We start from the raw sequence: 21,836 nt of genomic DNA on the forward strand, positions 1-21,836 counted from the left end.
AAGCTTTTTAGTTTGATGTAGTCTCATTTGTTTATTTTTTCTTTTGTTGCCATTGCCTGAGGAGTCATATCCAAAAAAGTATTGCCAACAACAATAAAGGAGCTTACCACCTATGTTTTCTTCTAGGAATTTTATAGCTCTGGTTTTATATTCAAGCCTTTAATTCATTTTGAGTTAATTTTTGTGGACGGTATAAGATAGTGGTCAAATTCCATTCTTAGTACTGGAAGTTCTAGCCAGAGCAATTAGGCCGAAAAAAGAAAGAAAAGGTATCCAAAGCGGAAAGAAAAAAACATGACTTTATACATGGAAAACCCTAAAGACTCCACCAAAAAACTTCTAAAACTAGTAAACAAATTCAGTAAAATTGCATGGTATAAAATCAATATACAAAAATCTGTTGCATATTTATACATTAACAATGAATTTGCAGAAAGAGAACTTAAGAAAACACATTTACAATTGCATCAAAAAGAATAAAATACTTAGAAATATGACCTGAACACTGAAAACCAGAAAGCATTGATGAAAGCAATTGAAGATGCAAATAAATGGACAGATTTTCCATACTCATGGATTGAACAAATAAATACTGTAAAAATGTCTGTGTTACCCAGAACAATCTACAGATTCAAAGCAAACCGTATCAAAATTCCAATGGCACTTTTTACACGAATAGAAAATACAATCTTAAAATTTGTATGGAAACATGAAAGATTCCAAATAGCCAAAGAAATCTTAAGACAGAACAACAAAGCTGGGACATCACTCTCCCTGAATTGAAACTATATTACAAAAGAGTAGTAATCAATATGGTATTGATATTTCTGTTTCCTCACCTTTTACTCTTAGCTGTATTTCAGTTTCATGTTTCATATGTTTCCCACATATATTAAATACTGTGCTTTTAGTATCATTCAGTAATTAAAACAATTTAATTTCTATTTTTAATTATTATTTGATCATAGATTTTTTAGAAGTGTACTGCTGATTTACAAATGTAGGATGACTATCTTTAGTCCTCTTTAAATATTTAATCGCAGCTTACACATAGTATAGAGGACAGCTCTGTATACTTTCAATTCCTTGAAATGTGTTAGAACTTACTTTATAGCCTAGTATATGGCTTACCTTGGTAAACGTTCAAATTGCACATTAAAATAATGTGTATTATGCAGTTATGTGGTGAGTGTTCTAGATATGTCAGTTAAATTAAAATATCTTAATACATCAAATACATCTTTCTAAATTGATATTTTATCTACATATTCTATCATTTACTATGAAAAATGTACTAAATTCTACTTCTATTATTGTGTTTGCCTATTTCTCTTTTTTAGTTCTGTCAATTTTAGCTTCATGTATTTTGAAGCTGCTATTTGGTGATTGGAAGTTCATAATTTTTATATCTTCCTTACGTCCTAGTATTTTTAAGTTATAAAAATATTTCTAGTTTTCTATTTTGTTCCCTTAAATCTAATTAAAATATTTTGCTTAGTGTTTTTTGGCATACATTTTTCCAACTACTAACATTTTAATTTTTATTTCTTTATATTTGTGAGTCTCTTTTAAGAGGTATATATTTGCATTGTTAAATCAACTCCAACATTGTTTAAATTTTAATTGGCATGTTATTTTCTTTACATGGAGCACATTTACTGATATATCTATGATTTTAAAACTGCCACCTTAGTATTTGTTTTCTATTTGTTTATGTTATCCTTCATTCTTGCCTTCATTAGGTGTTATCAAGTATTAGTTTATTAATAATTCTCTCAACTAGCTTCTTTGTTATAAATTTATTTTTCTTTTCTTTTTTTTTTTTTTTAAGTTACCACAGTGTTTACTGATCTGTGTTGCAATGATATAGCCCTTAATGGGGAACTTTGTTGTCTGGTTACTGGAACAACTTTCACCTTGACTCTTTTTTTTTTTTTTTTTTTTTAAATTAATGACTCTATTTCAAAAGCTGTCTCCCTCCAGTTCACACCCCTTCCAGTGGCAGTCTACATGCAGTCACTAATTGTTGAAGCAGAACAGAGTCTGGCCATCTCAGCCTATCTTGGGGCATATCTGAAATATCATTCTAGATCCAGAGTTCTCTGTGTTTCAGTCACATTTGTCCTTGGGCTTTTATTGAAGCTGACTTCTTTCTCTGCCAGCTCCTGCTTTCTTACCTTTCCTTCCTCAGGTATTGATCATATGGGCATTCCTTAATACCCTGAACACTAAAATCTACCTCAGAGTTGGCTTCATAGGGAATCAGGCATTCAGAGGAAGAAGTTTCAAAGATAGGCACTTGGGAGCAGGATCATACACTGCCTGGGTGGCATTGAGACCACTGTCAATGGTCATAGGTGAAGTACACTGTCCCTGGCAAAAAGGTGGTGATCCAATTGTTCAGTGGTAAATGGAAGGGGCATACTACTGAAAAGGAATGTATTAGCTAGTGTAATGTGACATGTGTTTGAGATATAGAAGGGGAACATACCTCCAAGGACAGTGGAGTTGGCTACCTACTGAAATCGACAACCAACTGAGAATAATTAATCACCAACTTAAAGCAAACTTGATAGTTAGAAGGTCTCTTTGGTAGCACCCCCTGAAGGGTGAAGGTAGAGGAAGCTAAGGATACCACCCAGGACTTAAATTCCAGAATAGCCAAGAAACAAAAGAATGTTAAATTACCAAGCAAGGCAGTCTACTTTGCCAAGGCCAGGGTCCAGCTTGGGAATGTGTGGGACCAGTATGGGAACAATCAGGGGTAATACTCCTAAAAACCACAAATTCCCAGTTTCCACTGAACCTTGTAAAACTGCACAAGTGGCCCACTCCTCCCAGGTGTGAGCTATCACCCTGCCCCCTGGCTTCAAGTCAGTTTAGAAGCCTCTGTCCTGCAGGAGAGTATGTATCCCACTCATGCTCTGCCCTCTCCTGCCAATTTGACGAACATAATGTAGCTGGCCATAAGCAGCACCTGATAAGAGGGGATGGAATGTTTATTACTACAAAATACTTCATTGTCTGGGCAGAGTGTACCTGCAGAAGCTGGGAGAGGACATTGGGATTGTATTCTGAGGGTGCTTAATTGAGGGGTCTGCCTTTTTGATTTACTGTGATCAGAAAGACTTTAAGCTTTTCTATTATATCACAAATAAATGGGTTGTCAATTTTAAAATATTAAATATTCTACGTACACAATTACAGATCTAGAACTATTTTTAATGCATATAACATATGAAGTACTCTTCTATATCCTGAGATTTAATATGATATGAATGAGGTATGTTTCCTGTTTTTGAGGACTCTACAGTGTAAGACTGACACACACTATGCTTTGTAAGCAAAGAAAACACAGTAAACTTATCTCAAGATTCAAGAAAGATTTTCTGGAGAACTTTGTTCTGGGACCTTGGTATTAAAGGTCGAATTAGAGTTAGCCAGACATTTCCCCTTCCCCTCTCAAAAAAGGGACAAAAAAACCCAGTTGAGAATGTTCTAAGCACATGAACCAAATCTCAAAGGTAAATGTTCTTGTGAATTAGTGGTGAGTTAACAGCATTCCTCAGTCTATTAGTCCTTCCAACCTGTCCAGCATGGGAAACAGTGAGAAAATACATATTTCTGTTATTGAAAAACATCCTCAGAAAAGTTATTGGTACAAATTACTGTTTTAAGGGCCCAGAATTCAGAAATTACATCCTCTGAAGTATGATATAGAACTTTAAAATTCAAGTTGGTCATTTTACTTAAATTTGTTATTTTTCTCTATACTGAAGTCATACTACCTGAAGCTCTTTGCTAAGCTAGTAAAAGAGCTTTGGACTTTACTTCCTATCTTTTTTTAACAGAAAGACATATTTCATCATAGCACACTTATACTCCGTGTACAGTTGTATTCCTTTTTCAAACAAAGAGTTTTAGTGTCTTAGTCACATATAAATTTATGTTATTTTATCTAGTCTCATCTAGTAGCATGATCAGAGATGATTCGAGGGTAAATTTTCATCAGATTTACATTTTATCTTACTTTATTCAACTCATCATTAACAGCAGGGAAGTGGACACAAGATTCTAACCCACTGCAAGGCAAAACATAATGTTTTCATCTCACATACTCTTCAGTTATTGGACCTTGTCACTTATCCTTATTGTTATTTTCAGAATAATTTATTTAAAACCAACCATAATTGTTCAAGGAAATCTCTTTATATGCTACTTTAATCTTCTTAATTCTGCCATCAATCCCTTAAGTTATGGTGAATAATCATATCAACTATTTATTGAATATCTATTATTTGTCAGGAACTGTACATGATTCTTCATATTAAACAGCACTAATTTTCGTAACAACCTAAGAGGACATATGTTAGCATAACTCATTTTACAGATTAAAAAGCTTAGTTTCCAAAGTAAAGTAACATACTGATAAATAGTAGCTATAGACATTACAAATTAAGACAAACCCCTTTATCTTTCCACTTTTCCATTCTGAAAGGTATCATCACAAAGACATCATTGAGGAACAATAGTGTGTGTGACCAAGACTGGAATTTTTAATTAAATGTCACGGCTTCTAGTGTGTTCTACATCATGTTCTACTGATGTGACAATACGAGTAGTTTTCATCTTTCAATTTACTCCATCTATTTTTATAAACTAATCTTGAGATAGAATAGTAGAGCTTCTCAGAATCCAATATTAAATATAAATTTTTAATCAGAGATAGTCTGACATTGACGTAAATTACCTACATAAAGAGAGAATCCTTTTAAAAACAAACACACCTTCAATATGTGTGTGTGTGTGTGTGTGTGAGTGAGTGTGTGACTACACATGGTATCCTATTACCATAGAGTAAAATTTGAGGTGAAAAATGGGAAAAAAGTACACAAGTGTCATTGAGGGACAAAAGACATAGAGCTGGAATTATATGTAGGAAGGCATTTAACAGGACCATGGCATGATACAATTTGCATCTTTGATAAAGTGTTCTGCCAGCCTTACAGAATGGGTTGGCACATCAGTTGGGGATATTGCAGTAGTCAAGGTAAAAAACGATAGAAACGTGGAATCTACCAGATACATCTTAATATTGTTTACAACAAGGTCCTATTAAGGCGTGGTCTATACCCTGAAAAATCAGCCTTTTTAAAGACATTTTGAAGAGAAAATAGTAATTTAGTGGTCAGTTCTTATCCAAAAGGAAAAATAAAAGTTGGCCTTGGATATCTCAGATCCTAGTTGCTTTGCTTTTAAATTTGACAGTCTGGAAAAAATATCTGTAAACAAGAAAGGCTATGGTTCAGGGGAAACTTACATGTGATTTTTTAAAATGTGGTAGTTTGTCCATTACCTCCCAGGAGATACATAGGCAGTAAAATTAATGCGGTGGTTGCCAGGCATAGTCACTTGTCCCCTGGGAGGTACACAGTTTCATATTTACAGCCTGCGTTTTCATAGACAGCAGTTTTTTTTCTCGACACTACTTAATATCCATTATACCATGGAGGGCACCACCATTTGCTTTAAACACAAAAATGTGACATTTGATTTAAGGTTTATAATGATTTCTTATCTTTTGAGAAACTTTTGATACACTGTATTATTCCAGTGCCCTGTGTATTTAGGGGTGACAGATTTTAAACAGTCACATTTCTACTTCCTCAAAAGGAAAACTGAAAGTAATAATAAAATCATTGTGTCTGAGTGAAAGTCAAATACTGTATCTATTGCTTAAAATGGACTTCTCCTGTAAAATGTTGTCTACGGCACTGAAATATTCTACTACAATGTTTTTATTAGATATAACAAGACAAGCAAAATTAAGTTGGAGACTGGGGGAAAGGGGAAAAGGAAAGACAAGGAATTTTCAAATATGTACAGTAATGTAATAAATAGAAAATCAAAATTATATTTTCTACCTTAGAATTGGTAAAAGGGGCTTATATTTTCTATAATGAAATACAATTTCATTTATCAGAATCTAAAAAGAAAAACCAGAGTTGATTTGAACATTGGTTCTATTTCACTATCTTTTCCTTAACACAGGCTAATTATCCTTGATACGTGAATAGGAAATTCGAGGCTTAACGTGTCTGTGTGAGAGTCTGGAAGTAAGGGTCTATCCCAGTAACAAACGTATACTGATGTTTCTAATTCACTCTTCTATAATTCTTAATTTAAATGTTATAATTTTCTATATAAATCTGTAGCTCATGCTAAATATCATTCTTTGAGTCTTTAGAAACATTATCGATTTTTTACTAATATTAATCATGCCCAGTTTATGTTTTGACACACCTGTCTTACTCTGGAATGTTTCTAGATGGATCGAATGCAAAATTTATTAATGAACCTTGCTTGATTTAAATACATTTTCTTATCAAAGCATTGTTTTTTGTTGATTCTATTCAAATATGTAATCTATCTGATTCCCTTATTCATTGAAACTTCTGGTAAAAGGGTTAGTGTTGTTCTTCAATGTTCAATCTTTAGTCAAGGGCTTGATTAAAACAAACATATTGATGAAATTTTAGAAAATTAGTGATAAATTATGATGGAAGACAGAATCAGAGTTCAAATATACTTCAGATAGTTAAAATGATGACTACAAATTGACAGGTGCAATTTAAGATAAACAATTGTAAAGTCCCACATTCACGTTTTAAAAATAAAATTCAGGAATTGTAATGCATCTGATATGAAAACATGAAAAACAAGCCTTAGAAATACCAGTTAACTGCAAATAGAAGTGTCATCTGAACTCTTATAGGGATCATGTGAGCATATTTTCTATTTCATCTGTATATCAACCATAGCTCCTTTAAATAGCCTTTCACATGGCATGGTCAGGTAAATATAAGCATTAAAAACAGAGGAAAGAGATCTGCCTTCTTAACTTCTGGCTCTAAAAGGTGCATGATTTGTGGTTTTACATGTCTGGAATTCAGTGTCTTCCTGTATCAAAACAAGAGCTGGTCTAAGTCATTACTAAGATTTCTTTTAGCTTTCATTTCCAGTATTGAATATGAATTCATGTAACACAACTGCAAATAAGACTGGTGTGTATCCAAAGAAGGCAACTTGGATAATGTTGCGATTTTGCGTCTCATAAACCATTTGAAGGACTTTCATATAGTAAAGAAATAGATATATCTCAGAAGCCAAAATGTGAATCAATGGATGAATATTATTGCCAACATTTTTTATTTTACTAAAATAGAGAAGTGTCACCTACAACATTCAAAAACTCTGACCATCTGCCCGAGAAATTTTAGAGAAAAGTTTACAGTCAATAGGAGATAGAAATAAATTCAGGTTCACCCTTGAATATAATTTGGATCTTTGAATTGTGCATAATACAAACATTTTGTAAGTAGAATTAGAGCCATTTGAAATAGTTTTAAAAGATTTGAAACAAATTCCTTTCACATAATTTAAGAATATTATACTAAAATACTTCAAAAAATAGAAAAATATTTTGTGATAATGCTTTTCACACAAGGATGTCTTATACTTATGGGCATGCTCTGAAAATGGTAGAAGATTTATTTCATAATTCACTTGACCAACATCTCCCTCATAATCCCATTGTCTCTATCTATAAATAATAAGTCTTCATGTCCTATCAATTTCACCCTCTACTAAGTGTCAGAATTCATTAATCTGATCCACTTAAAATCCATCTAAAGATTTGTTTATTTCTCTCTTCTGTAAGATATCTCAAACAATGCCACAGAAAAAAAATCCATTAGAATGGGAAAACTTGATATGAAGAAAGGAAAATTCCTAGATTATCATCATTGAGTAATCAAGAATGAGTGCGATCTACTGCCCCCATGAAGTAGCTGACCTCAATCTTTAAGTTCCTAAGAACTCAGTATATTTCAGAAATACAAGCTGAAAAATACTTATAAAAACATGAAACTTCTTCCCAGGATTGAGTTTGAATTCTTCAATAATGATAATTCTGATACTTATTTTAATTCATTAATAATGTTATTGAACTATTTAAATAGTAATTGCCAAAGTTAGCATTTATTCAGCATGCATTTTTATAATCTTTGAAATATATCTACAAGGCCTATAATTATTTTCTAAATTTTAAAGCCAGGGAAACCAAGGTTCAGAAATGCTGAGTGTTGCCACCAAGTCAATAACCAGAAAGTATTGGAAGTGAAATGAAAATCCTGGGTTTGGGGCTATAAAGTCTAGTCCTTTTGAATACAATCTGCTAAATCTTATTTAAAGACCCTCCTCACTACCTTCAACCATACTGAAGAACCTAGAAATACAAGACTACAGAATTTTCAATCTAGGAGAGGCCTTAGAATCCTGTTTAAATGACTTACTAAAATCAACCCAGCTAATTGATGGGAAGCCCAAAATTCCTGTTGTCTTGCCAAAGCCACATAACTATTAAATGGCCAAGACAATTGAAAGATGAAAGGAATGTGAATTTTGTCACATGTTTTAGATTCTTCCAACTCTTTGTTATCCTAATAGAGTGGTAGGTTGCTTATCTCTTTGTAGTCTGGGCGACTAGATGTCCATTACCAATGAAGAATCATAAAATTAATGCATACATGTTTTAAAATGAATTACTTTGATGGACAACACCTGAATAATATTGGTCTGCCAGTCTTCTGGTACAAACTAAGACCTCTTGTTTGCGTATGTGTCCTTAAAGAAGTTTTCAGTGTTCTTTCTTGTATAAACCACAGTTTAAAAATATGAGTTTGGATTTCTTTAAAATGGAGCAAGTTTCTAAAGATAGGTGCAAAGCAATATAAATGCGGAGTTCTTCTGTGGTTTTATTATGTGCTCCTCTCCCCAAATTTAGAGTTGCATCCCCTACAAGTGTTAATAAAAAGTATTCCAAATTTGGAAATACATGGGAGGTGGCATGTTCTTTCAATGTCATACTAGGATACCATTTATAGACCCTGCCCCAGTATTAGCTATAAAAATTTTAGGAACATATGCTTTGGGTTTTGCTATTTATTATTTAATTAAAACCCAGATGTTGTAAAGTTACACATTAATTTAGAGATTTCTGACCAAAGGTTATGGTTTTGATGTGCTTTAGGAAATTGACCCTGTTTTGTAACTAACTTTGCAATCTTATCCTAACTTTATCTTTTTAAAACACACAAAAATTTTTTGTAATGCTCTTGGAAACGGTTTCATCACCTTACTAGTGCCTCATTAATGAGTTTATTAACATAATGGTTTCTGTTCATTTTATATTTTTATGAAAGCCATGTTAAAAACTTTTGTAACATTTATGCATTGACATACATAATTCAACAGATACTTTTCATTTTACTTTTTTAAGTGACTTACCTTTGTAAAGTCTTTTCAAAGCATTTAATTTAGTTTCATACAAAGAATCTGTTTTTTCTTTTTGCAATCATATTCCATAGGTTTATATAAACTAAAATTATAATTACCCTAACAAACTGGCATAATCAAGGTTGAGATAAGTACCTAACTTAACTACAGGAACAGTAATCCATGGGATAATAAGAGACTAGACTAATAGTATTGAGAATTCTGTGTGTCATGGCTATCATTGTTATAAATTTATACTTATGTTTCTGTCTGGAGAAGTTGTACATTATCTAGTGGAAATGATGAGAAGGGAGGGTTGAAAAGTCTGTTTATCAATAGACTTTATGAGAATAACTTGACACCAAGGAGCAGAAAGAATTCCCACAGAAAAAGCCAATCGTGTTTCAAAATTGAAGCACTATTAAAGCATAATCAAGACCTATTTTCCAGAAAAAGAAGTACTAGCTCTTTGAATTTAGGATTTCAAGGTAGGTTGTTGTCTGGAAAACAATATAAGTAGCACATGTTTGCTGCAAATTTGGCCAATGAAATTTGTCTGCAGTGGAGACTTGTGGGGTTGCTATGGATGTGGAGGATTTAGTGTTCGACATCGTACTGTATCATAGCAAGAAAAACACCACTTATAGCAGGATGATAGATGTTAGGGATGTTCTCCTCTTGGGAAGAAGAATAGTGGACTTGGTAATTTCCTTGGTGAGGGCTTGAGTCCATTTTAATGTACTTTAATTTTTTTTTTTTTTTTTTTTTTTTTTTTTTTTTTTTGTGGTAGGCGGGCCTCTCACTGTTGTGGTCTCTCCCTTTGCGGAGCGCAGGCTCAGCGGCCATGGCTCACGGGCCCAGCCGCTCCGCGGCATGTGGGATCTTCCCGGACCGGGGCACGAACCCGTGTCCCCTGCATCGGCAGGTGGATTCTCAACCACTGCGCCACCAGGGAAGCCCCATTTTAATGTACTTTAGACAAATAAAGGTGAATGTATTTATGCCATGAGTGTGATATAGCTTTTCATACACTAAAATGTTATCCTAGGATAAAAACCCTTACACAAAAGAATGCAAGAACACTGATAGAATTTCAGGCATCAATGAAGGTAAAGGACCTTATTTTAGGATTAAGTGCTAGGCCCAATCCCTTCACAGGTATATTATAAAACCGTTTTAACTGTGAGAGACCAGCTTTATAACTAGTTATACTTAGGACATAAAATATGTAATAAATAATAGCGTGTGGTCTATTGTGGGGGCTCGTGGCTATGGAGAAGTAAGATTTATTGAGATTCTCTTGTCTCAGTCTATTTAAGAAATATAGGAAGTGGCCTTTTAAATCCCTTGCATATTCTATATTATATTTCTTTAAAAGATTTTACAAATCCCAGATTTAAAAAATGGTCTTCCAACTGCACTGATTCATTGCTTCCAGAAAGAGTGAGATGATGAACCCTTTCCCCTTCAAGTTACTTTTTTTTTTAATTCCGGTACGCGGGCCTCTCACTGTTGTGGCCTCTCCCGTTGCGGAGCACAGGCTCCGGACGCGCAGGCTCAGCGGCTATGGCTCACGGGCCCCGCGGCATGTGGGATCTTCCTGGACCGGGGCATGAACCCGTGTCCCCTGCATCGGCAGGCGGACTCTCAACCACTGCGCCACCAGGGAAGCCCCAGGTTACTTTTTTTCAAAATATTTTAGGAATTTTAAAGTGAATGCCACTGATTATATCAAAGGCATTGGCTGTTTAAAGCAGGGACGCTGTGTGTGATAACGCTGTGTGTGACAACTTCTAAATGAATAAAAGAATCAAGTCTTGAAATCAGCGGTCCTCACCTAGGATGTCTAACTTGTATGGAAATGAAGGCACTTAAGGGCTAAACAAACAGACCTTTTGCTCTTGTTGTTCCCCTTCCCATACTTAGAAGACAGGAAATGAATTCCAGCAGTTCTATTCAATCACTTTGTTCACTATTTTAACTTTATTTCCTAACATAAACCAAATGGCAAATAATTTGGGACTATTTAATTAGACTAAAATCTAATTCTTAGATATTATCTAAAATTTCTTTTCATTAATAAAATCAGAAAGCCAGATACATTGAATACATAATCTGCCAGATACATTGAATCAACAGAGTAATTTAGTTTGTGATTTGATTTACCCAACACCAGTGTACTTTCAAGCCTCTGGGTTTTTTCCACCCTATATATTCACGTCATAACTCATTCTCTTTCCTAGTACTACTATATTAAAAGTTATTGAAATAAACTATATTATGTATTTTCCAACTGCAAAGAATAATGGTTATCTAGCTAGAAAAATAAGTCTTTTTAATAGATAATGCCATCTTATTCATGTTTGTTGAAATTTAATGGCAAAAGCAGCAGACCTTGAAAGAATGCTGGTCTTCAAGGAATTTCCTTAAATTGGAATCTTAATCCAACTATAAAATAGTTAGGGGAGGCACTGATATGCAGAGTACCTAATAGAATTTTGACAGTCCATGCATTCTGTGGGGAATTTTTAAAAAAGAAAAGGAGGGATATATTTCCCTGACCGTATACAATTGATTACAAGTCTTTCTCGATTAAACGTTATAGGTTCAGAAAAATGGTGATAAAAAACATTGCTAAGAACTCAATGAAATCATTATATAATGTACTGTATCAAAATACTACATATTATACAATAACAAGAGTATTACTCAAAATAAGAACATATTTACTGTTACTGGGCAGTCAGCTAAATGTTAGTTTTCCTTTTATTCCCTAACTATGGAGACTATAACTTTAGTTTACATGAATTTAGATTATAAATTCTTAAAATTCTGAGTTTATTTTCACAGAGTATTCCCAAGAGCAAACAAAAGCTGAATAACAACTTTTGTTATAACAAAATATAACAGCTCCAGTTTACAGTGTCCAATATACTAAAAGATGAGTCCACTAAGCTAAATGATGAATCTACAGACATGAACTCAAAGGATGTATTTACTGCTCAAAACCATTATGGGATAAGTACAATAAATATTGCCATGGTAGAGTTAAAGTAAGACCCAGAGAGGTCAAATGAGTAACATACGACCCCGTCACTAGAAATTGGCAGAGTTGGGATCAAACCCAGACAGCTTGACTCTAATGCTCATTCTGTTACCATTGCAGTAAACTTCACAGAGCTGGAAGAAAAGAATTTTTGCATGTGTAATCCCAAACCTAGCTAAACAATAATAACAGTAAACTGCAGAACTAATATATTTTCATATATCTGAAGACTGAGGCAATTCATCATCCATGAACTTTTCTAAAATAATTTTTTGACATTGCTGCAACAAGATGACAAATGGGTACAAATAGGAATTATGAAAAAAAATTGTTAGTACCAGTTAATACATTTGGAAAATGCAAATAATTATCAATAATAAAAAAATTGTAAAAAAAATCCAAGAGAAAGGTCAAATTACAAAAAACACAATAATAATTGCAACCTAAGAGCCTCATAAAATTTATAAGTAGATGGGAAAAAAATGTTGATTTTAAAGCACACATAAATGAACAAGTAATAATGAAAATTAATGAAAATGGACAATTCCCTTTTTATAAAGTCTTCCAGGCTAGTTACGTTTTTATAGGTAGTCAAGACTGTAAACTTCAAAGAAATGGTATTATCTATGTTACAAAAAGTATTTTAGAGCAAAGAAAAAGGGAAAAGGCATTTTAAATCATTTTATTAGGTGACTTTTTATGACACTAAGAGCAAACAAAAATAAGTTAATAAAGGAAAAATTTAGGCAAATCTCAATTATGAAAATAGGATGCAAAGATACTAAATACATATATACCCACTGGAAATGTCTTCTCCTATACTAGGGGTATGGTAGCACCAGTTTGAAGTCCAGAGGCAAGGAAACCCATCATATTATAGCACTATTGAAAATGCTGGATACAGTATTAGCTACATTTGTAAATGCTTCTCAGTGACAGAGGCAATATATTTTTAAAAAATCAATTTTGAAGGAAGATGAGAAAGTTACAACTTACTTTCAAGTTTCAAGATATACAAAGCAGAAATGTTTAGAATCACAAGGAAATTTGACAACTCCACTATCATGTTATACATATTAAAACATCTTTTATGGGCTTCCCTGGTGGCGCAGTGGTTGAGAGTCCGCCTGCCGATGCAAGGGACGCGGGTTCGTGCCCCGGTCCGGGAAGATCCCACGTGCCGCGGAACAGCTGGGCCCGTGAGCCATGGCCGCTGAGCCTGCGCGTCCGAAGCCTGTGCTCCGCAACGGGAGAGGCCACAACAGTGAGAGGCCCGCGTACCGCAAAAACAAACCATCCTTTATTACTAAATAGTTAAAGCAGTCAAAAAAATAATTAATAGTATAGCCAATTTGAACTATACAATTAAAATTTTGGTCACTGTATCCAACAATTAAATAATACACTTTTTAAAATTAAATAATTATCTATAAAATAAGTTATTGCAAGTACAGAGTAACAAATTTCATAGATAATGTATCACATGTACCACCATCTCCTAACAAATTAAAATTCTCACAATACAATAGGGAAGAGGCTTGGGAAATCAAAAACCAACCATCAATCTATGGATCAAATAATAAAAATAATAAGTATAAGTAAGTAACTAAAACTGAATAAAAATATACCGTCAGAAGTATCTAAAGTAGCCAAGAGAAATGTATGGCCTCCATTGCTTATAATAATCTAATAAAAAAGAGGGTAAAAACTTATGAGTTAAGCATCCATGTTAAAAAGTTAGAAAAGAACAACACAGTAAATCCAAAAGCAGAAGGAAGGTAATTAAAGAAAACAAAGAAACATCAGAGAACTATAATAATGCCAAAGATTTGTTTATCCTTTGAAAAAAATTAATGAAATTGACCAATTTCAGGAATGATTAACCAGAGAGAAAAAGAGGTGAGGGGAGAGAGATAATGGAAAAGTAAGTGTTGTGAGGTTATAAAATGCTACGTCTGAGGAATACAGAATTTTTTTGTACCTTTTTATAGTTTTTGTACCTTTTATATAGTCTGAAATTACTTCAAATTAAAAAGTTTAAAAATTACAAATTTTCAGGAAGATTTACATTTTATAATTTTAACTTACCTGAATTTTATGTTTCATATTAGGGGTTCACAGAAGTGTGTCAGTTAAAGAGTATCATACTGCATAAAAATAATCTAAAGACATTGATTAAAAATTAGGGGCTTCCCTGGTGGCGCAGTGGTTGAGAATCCGCCTGCCGATGCAGGAGACACGGGTTCGTGCCCTGGTCCGGGAAGATCCCACATGCCGCGGAGCGGCTGGGCCCGTGAGCCGTGGCCGCTGGGCCTGCGCGTCCGGAGCCTGTGCTCCGCAATGGGAGAGGCCACAACAGTGAGAGGCCCACATACCGCAAAAAAAAAAAAAAAAAAAAAAATTAAATCACAGAATGTGAAGATCTGGAGTCAGGAAAGAGCATAGGATATGCAGTCTTGCTCAAGGATGACATTCAAAAAATTTTAAATACAAAACACTGCTCAATGGCATTTTGTCAAGTATTTCCACATTTGTAATAAGATTTATATAATAATACATGAAAGGAAAGTGATCTGCTTTACATGTATTTTACATAAGCTGGGCTGTTTCTTAGGAGTATTATGAAAGATTTTTCTGACAATGTCAGGAATAATTAGATTTAGGTTGTATTTGAACATGTATTTCCAAATTCCTTTGTGCTTTGCCAACAGTTGGCTGGCATCTACCTGAGACTCTCAGATAAAAATACCCGGGAATTCATTAAGAACTTGACCATGGATAGTGGAGGATTCAATGTGATTTTTGGCATTTACTTTTTCTTTTCAGGACTAAGCTTTCTAAATGGGTATGTCTAAATGTCATACCTTTATGCATATGTCATAAGAATGAATCAGTTAGTCTGAAGGTAAACTGTGTTAATAACTTCAGAAAAGAATCACATGTAGAGCAATCATGAAAGAAATAAGAATTTTTTTCCAATGTAATCATGAAGACAGCCACATATATGAACTTATTCTATCTCCCACATCTAGGTTACCTTGGGTCTATGGTAAGAGACTAATGCATTTAAGGATTAAAGGATCTTCCTCTTCAACTTTCAGTCACTAAAAACTACAATGGCATAGTTATATCATAACCTAAAATGAATTATGATATTGCTTGACAATTTTTATTTAAATATATGTATTTTAAAATGAGACCAGATGCATATTACTTTGTTACTCTTTATTATACTAAAATGCTTACTTGCTCACTTTTAAATCAGAAGTGTTTTACTTTTTTTTTTTTGAAAATGGATTTAACATGCGGATGTTGGAGGAAGTTGACTCAATTAATAATCTGAAGGTCACAGAGCCTCCACTTCTAGTAAATATCCCCTTTGCTTAAACACCTAACTGCCCACATATTCACTCTTTTATAATAAATAAGTGAAGGCCTCCTTCAAAATGCAAATGTAGTTTGATAATTTTGGGAAAACCCTGGCATGGAGAGTACTGCCTCAAAAGACAAATTTAGTTGAAATAATGATGTGAGGACCCTGCATACTTGAAGCATAGCCGTGAAGTCCAGGAAGTTTTAGGTCAATAAGTACAGATACTACTATGATGGAAAAGAGAAAAATTTTTTTTGTTTTAATAAATAACCTACACATCTTAGTGATTCACAGCAGCAAACAGTTATTGTTATACCTTTAAACTGAGGGCTGGTTGCCTCTGCTCTGTGTATCTTTGGATTCTGGGGTGCAAACTTCAGAAGCAACACACAGTGGAACACAAGCCACCATGAGAATGCACAGGCATAGACATTAAGACAGGATGTTCACTAATGAGGAGGAATTGAAGCACAGTACACATTTTATATATTTACAATCCATAGTGCAAGCCGTGTGCCTAGTAGGTTGTAAGTACCTCATTTGAGAATGAGGATTCAGTCATTTTCAACATTATTTTGTCATCACTGTTGGCATTGCTGAACTTTAAATCTTCCTACACTGTGTTCTAGATTAAGACTGATGGCAAACAACACTCTGCCCTTGAATGTTCCCACATAAGACAGTTTCCATCCTTTCCATCCTCATGACTTCCATCACACTCGGATGACTCTCTTGCTTACCTGCCTCTGTAAAACCCAGGCCCACTTCCTTTTCTTTGGCAAGTTCTTCATTAATGAATGTTTTCTCTATTGCTTTAACCTGAATAAAATCATCTCCTTAATTCTGTCTTTCACACCATAACTGTTAACAAATGGGAGAAAAGGCACAAATATTTCATATTTATTTGACTTTGGTCATCTTTCTCAAGGAGAGTAATTTTTTACCTGAAACCAGTCTTTACAAATTTGGGTAAATGGGAATTAAAGACCTATCGGTCTCTACATTTCCTCATTCTTCTGCTTTTCCCCAGAAGAAATGTTTTCCATGACCTCTTTCTGATTTCTATGGCCTGATTCTGACCCATCTCTCCAGCTCCATGTCTCACTCTAGCAAAAGATATGTTGTGTTGCCCCCGTAGGGCTCACGTAGCCCTTCTGAGTCACACTGGTCTGGATACTTGCAATATTTGTATTTGCCCCAATCAAAGAAGGCACTCGAACTTTTCCCTCCTGAAAAGCAAAATATCTATTTGTATAAAAACTTAAAATTTCAATTAAGATTTTTACTGTCTGAATGTATGAACTAACTACCTATCCCTAGCTTTTCTCTTTATGTCTCAATAATTTTTTAACTGCCTCTAGTGACAGTATGGCTGATGGTAACCTCCTAAGTGGGAGAGCAAGATATGTTCAGTCTTTAAGGGCCATAATTCTGACAAAGTGTAAATCTGACATGGTATCTGGGAGAAAAAGTTTATGTGTAGGGCTTTTCTTGAACTCAAAATTAATTGTTATGTCATATTTCTGTTACTTGCTTCATATAATGATCTGTACTTGGGGAGCTCTAAACAGCTGTCATTAAATTCCTGAGACACCTCACCCAAGGAATGCCATGGAACCAATTTGGTGCTCAAATGACACTCAGACTGAAATCTTTTGTATGCATTTCCAGGCTCTTTCCACCCTTGAATTAAAGACTTTAAAAATTATCTTCCAAATGATAAAAGTTGTTTTAGAGTTAAAACTGAATTTTTTTCAGGGATACTACCTATGAATTAATAGTTTAAAAGAAGGACTTTAGTGACCTTTTCAAATAAGAACAGGCAGAGAGAGGGGTGTTCTTTAGCGCCAGGCTAATGGATGGGGCTCTCTCAGTTGAACTGCTTAAGTGAGAATTTCAATTATCCTAGCTGCTATCGCTGTCACTGGCAGATAAGCCCCTTAGGTAAACTAACAAAGATGATTAATTACTATGAATGTGGATTTAGAAGCACTTTTAATCAGTGGTGAAGAGATTTAGTGTCAGTCTGATCACCACCAAGGCCAAAGGCAAAGATAAAGCTTTGGGAAGGGTCTGTGGATGTTTTGCCAGCTTAAGAGAATGAAAATTGGACATGACTCTACTCTCATCATTTACAGGGAGAATGATGATTCTGCAAGTGTCAATCAATTATGTATATTCAGAAGATTTCTGTGTTCAGCAGAAATGACAGCAATAATTTAGCCATCTTAGAGAAATTAATTTTCAAACTTTAAAAAATAGTATATACATAGTTACATACAAGAGGGTATATACAACATTTAGGTATAATTTAATGGATAATATGATAATATCCTTTGTACCTGACTTCCAGCTTAAGAAATAGAAGTTAGAAGTCCCCTGTGCACTCTTCATCAATCACATACCCTTTCTCCACCCCAGAGTTAAAAATTTTTTGAATTTTGTATTAATTAATCTTTGGTATTGGTTTTTATATATGTGTGTGCTTTTTATATATGTGTGTGCACTAAATAATAGTTATTCATTTTTCTTTCTTTATTGAAGTAGGATCAGGGTATATGTGACTCATTTCTCTTTAAATATTAAGTTTTTGAGATATATCCATAGTGGGGTGTTCAACTGTGACTCATTTACTTTCAGTCCTCTGTGCAAACTATTTTCCATTAATCTTATGGAGAAAGCTTTGGGATATAACATATTAGTGATGTGAGCATTCTTATACAAGCCTCTCAATTCATATGTAGAAGAGTTTCTCTGGAATATGGACTACTGAGTCATAGTGTATGTGCATCTTCAAGTTTAGAAGGTGGTGCCAAATTGATTTCTGAAATGAGTTTAGCAATTTATATTCACACCAGCAGGGTTGAGAGATTCTGCTGAAACACACACTTAGACAATATTTGGTAATCTAAAATCCATTTTTGGAACTGGAAGTTTTATTAATAATATAGCAGAATCCACCTATTTTATAAATCATAAAAATTTTGGCTCAAAGATAATTTGTGCTTCTTACAGGTCACACAGGTAGCCCATATTCGATTTGGAGGTAGAAACCTTGTCCCCTGATTTTGCATTTAATGTCCTTTAAATGTAAGCACTTCCATTATCAGCTTCTTAACACAGAAGCTGGGGTTCCAAAGAGCAGAGGTTACTAATCAAGAATAATTGAACCTTTAACTTGACTTTTTAAGGAAGTCATTATTTCCCTAAAAACTAGGTGAGATTCCTTTATTACATTAGAATTTATAGAAATATGTAAATAAAACAAGATGCCCTGTGTTTAAACTACTGTTGAGAAATTAAACTCTACAGTGTTTAAAATCAGTCAGAAAGTCAGGCTGAATAACAGTGGAAGTGATTTGAAAAATCAAGGAAATAGGTGAATATGATTAAATATAGGAGCTCTATTAATATTTCCACCCTCAGAATTGTGGATCTGAGAAATATGTTGCTAGTTATGTGCCTAATATTTAGACTATTGTTTATGAGAAACTAGGAGCCCTTACAGTAGATAATCTTATATGTTCCAGTAAAGTGGATTTCCTCCTGCAGATTATCAATTTTTTTAAAAAAATTATTTTTCTATACCATATATATTATTTCTAATATTTATATGCATATATGTGTGTATAAATATATTTTTCTATACTATGTAATTTTTCTTTAATCTCAGGAAGCAATTCCATAATGGGGTTCAATTGTTACTGAAATTTGTACAGAATGATCCTAAATCTTCCAGTGTCCATATTCCAATCTAGGTTAAGTTATTTGAAAGTAGAGAGAAGATTTGGGCTTCTGAGGAATCATTTTAAAAAATCACAAATGTTGGAGCAACTGAATTTGTTAACAAGAATCTTTAGTAAAGGAAATGGAAATAGTATGTACTGAGAGTTTAGAATGTACCAGATTCTCTGTCAAGCACTTTTCATAAATTTTCTTACTATGGTAATATTTTGTGTGGCATGGCATTCTCATTTTATATTATCCTTAAACAGGTCAAATGATTTATTGTCATCACAAATTTATAACTGGCAGATTACTGAAGTTGACCACTGGAAGAGGCAATTATTTTATAGGAGGAAACCAGAGTCATTTAAGATGAGAAAAAAAAATCTCTTGTGATGTAAAATTGAAATCACTGAGTATTTTAGTTTGTTTTTTCATTGTTGCTTTTCTTTATGTCTTTTGGATTAAGTCATTAGACTTCGGGCAATGTTGCTATCCCCCCAAACTGTCTTATTCTGTTCAGATTTGGAAATATTTTTCTTTTACTATTTTTATAATTTTTGTTTCTATTAATTCTATATTTCCAGCTAACATATACAGTATGATTAAAGTTTATACTAATTTTCCTAATTTGTAGAAAGTTTCAATAATTGAGTGTTTCTTACTCTATTTAATTGCAATTCAAAAGTGTGCTTTTGGTGGTCATGTCAAGTGTTGACCTCTTCCATTAAGGCAGCTCAATGTTGTATGGCCATTGCCATTGCTCTAAACTCATGAAGATCCTAAATCATTCAAACCTTGAAATCAGCTTTTTTAATTAAAAAGCTGCTTATTTTCTCATTCATTTTCTTAAATGGAAGCTTTATTTTTTAATTTTTATTTTCTCATTCTTTTTTTTTAAAGATTTATATTTATGTATTTATTTATTTAGGCTGCACTGGGTCTCAGTTGCAGCACGCAGGATCTTCATTGCAGCATGCAGGATCATTTAGTTGTGGCATGTGGGTTTCTTAGTTGAGGCATGTAGACTCTTATTCTCGGAATGCAGACTCTTACTTGCAGCATGCATGTGGGATCTAGTTCCCCGACCAGGGATTGGACCCAGGCCCCCTGCATTGGGAGTGCATAATCTTACCCATTGGACCACCTATTTTCTCCAGAGTTCCTATTTTCTCATTCTTAACATTGCATAAGAGTTGTGTAATTATCAGTGCTTCATTGATTCATCTCTCTCAAACTCCTTCTCTTTTCCCTTGTTCAAACTACCATCCTCTTACCACCAAGGCAACTGTTAGGCTATTCTAACATTATTATATGGTAATTTAACCATCACCACCATCCCATCCCCAGAACTTGCATATATTGTGCCTGGGCTTTCATATTTTTTATTTCTCTAAAAAATAAATGTCTGCTTTTTATGCTACCTAGGAATGAAAGGCAACAAATCTAGCCTGGTGGATTAGAGGTGAGACCCATGGGTTCAATTTCCTGTTCTGTCCTTTATCTTGTGCAGGTTTGTTAACCTAGTGTTTCTTCGTCTGGGGATAAAATTAGTACATAACTCATTTATTTGTATTGAGGATTAAAATATTCATGTGATGATCTAGAACAAAGTAATACCAAATGACTTTTACTCTAACAGTAGACAGCTATGTGCTGATATTCTAGGCTTGGGAAGCAGGATCATCTGTTCTCTATGCATGGATGTTCTGACCACCTCCCTGTTTCTTCTCCTCCTCCTAATCTCCAAACTTCACAGTGTTTAGTGACACCATTCCTGAACCTCTGCTCCATATAAGACTCTTCTGTAAAACATTGAATTGATAATTCCTCCAGTAAACTAAATCAGTAACAGTCTTTTAAGAGCTTTCTATCTTGCCAGAATATGTGTTGAATTTTTTCCTCACTAGTGGTTTCTCTCTTTTTTCTTGACTTTTATGATTTTATACCTTTTTCATGGTTTTCAGTAACTTTAGAGAAATCTTAGTAAGGATAGAAAAAACTTGTAATAATTTCAATCTAACATAATTAACACTGAAAGGACAATCATTTATTATTGTTATTTTTAATTTTTTACAAGTATGTGTTGAATTATATTGTTTTAATTTGCACTTTTAAGATTAATGGAAAGTTGAGTGTTTTTTATATATGTGTATGTATATATACATATATATATAAGAAGAATATATGCATATTCTTGAATGAGTTGTCTGTTCATATGCATTGTCAGATAACCTCTTAGGGTTTTAAAACTATCATAAACCTGAATATATGGACTTTTATTTTAATTCTTCCAATACCTACCTTCTGAACATGCTATTCAAATTTGCAGAAAGAGATGAGAATGGCCAGCTA

The sequence above is a fragment of the Kogia breviceps genome, chromosome 4 (assembly GCF_026419965.1).
Source record: "Kogia breviceps isolate mKogBre1 chromosome 4, mKogBre1 haplotype 1, whole genome shotgun sequence".
NCBI lineage: Eukaryota > Metazoa > Chordata > Mammalia > Artiodactyla > Physeteridae > Kogia > Kogia breviceps.